A 1,230-nucleotide genomic window follows, 5' to 3' on the forward strand; every position below is an offset into this window, starting at 1 on the left:
CTCGATCCAGTTGTCTATGGCTTTGGGGTTCTTCTCTGGGTTTTCGATGCTCTTTACTTTTACTTCCTGTGAAAGAGATGTGCATCACTTTCTCATTTCACTTACCAGGCTAAAATCATCAAAGCACCTTAAGTCTTGTAGTGTGTGAACTCACAGCAACATTGTGTTGTTTGCTGTTCTCTGACAGCCACAGGGAAAGCACTGTTGGGTCTGACTGTTTAATGCACGGCTCATCCAGAACCAGGAGACCCAGATTCTCAGCCTTCCCATCTGGACGTGGTACCTGTGGGTTGAACAGAAAGATTCAGAAACTGAAAATTGGACACTCGTGTCCAGTTCAGATTTGAAAATTGTCACTCACTTTGAGGAAAGCATCAATGTCCCCCACAGCTGGAATGAAATCAGGGATAAAGGGCTTCAGTTTGTGGTCAAGCTCTATCGTCTGTGGAGTATATCTGAAAGAAACAGTCATGCAATTAATACCAGTGAGAAAACAAGAATCCATGAGATATCTACGAGACAAAAGAGTGTATTTTGTGTTTCTTCAACTATAGATACTTTTATGTTCCAAGTGTAAGAGGTCAGTTTGCTAGATGTTCTTCTGTTCATGTTTCATGTGCAGGTGCACATCAAATGCTGTGAAGGTGTGAAGTTTGTGCATGCTAACCGTGTGATGTACTGAAACAGCTCTTTGATCTCGGCTGACACAGGAAGATGTTCATAATCAGCTGGGTCATATGCACTGTGAGAAATCATCCACACACATCTACATTATTTTCAAAAATAATAAAATAGCTTTTTATTTTGAGTAGATATTATAACTATAATGCTCTTACAACTATTGATATAACATATTACTGAAACATGTTGCAACTTATAACACTAGTCCACTTCCTCACTGCATGTCTCTTCCATCAAAGTAAATGAAACATTAATATCAATCTCTCTCATCTTGGACAGCAGACAGTGTCTCAGATGAGCGGCCCCACCCTTCTGGAGCAGTTCCAGGCTCCCCTTCCTCCTCATCAGACTCTGTGTCATCAGAATCATCGTCACCATCATCGTCATCCTCGTCCTCATCCTCTTCATCATTCTGATTAGTAGCACGGGCACCAGGTGGCGGCTCTTTCTTTCTCTGCTGTCAGATGTGAACAGGTCATTCAAACTTCATTTTATTCATTCACCAAATATGAGTTAGTAAACTTACTTTAGTATCCTCTTCTAGTTTAT

General features: G+C 40.9%; 1 long non-coding RNA gene across 2 annotated transcripts; it reads right to left on the reverse strand.

The window, feature by feature from the left end:
• LOC107579543 (uncharacterized) lies at positions 1 to 1,230 on the reverse strand. Of its 2 annotated transcripts, none has more exons than XR_001608492.1 (6): positions 1,208 to 1,230; positions 990 to 1,135; positions 668 to 742; positions 362 to 455; positions 155 to 283; positions 1 to 66 (listed from the first exon to the last, which is right to left on the reverse strand). It is a non-coding gene; the product is annotated as an uncharacterized lncRNA (long non-coding RNA). The 2 variants fall into 2 exon arrangements; XR_001608491.1 differs by having other exon boundaries at positions 990 to 1,138.

This window comes from Sinocyclocheilus grahami, unplaced genomic scaffold, assembly GCF_001515645.1.
Source record: "Sinocyclocheilus grahami isolate Dianchi unplaced genomic scaffold, SAMN03320097.WGS_v1.1 scaffold18036.1, whole genome shotgun sequence".
Classification (NCBI taxonomy): Eukaryota; Metazoa; Chordata; class Actinopteri; order Cypriniformes; family Cyprinidae; genus Sinocyclocheilus; species Sinocyclocheilus grahami.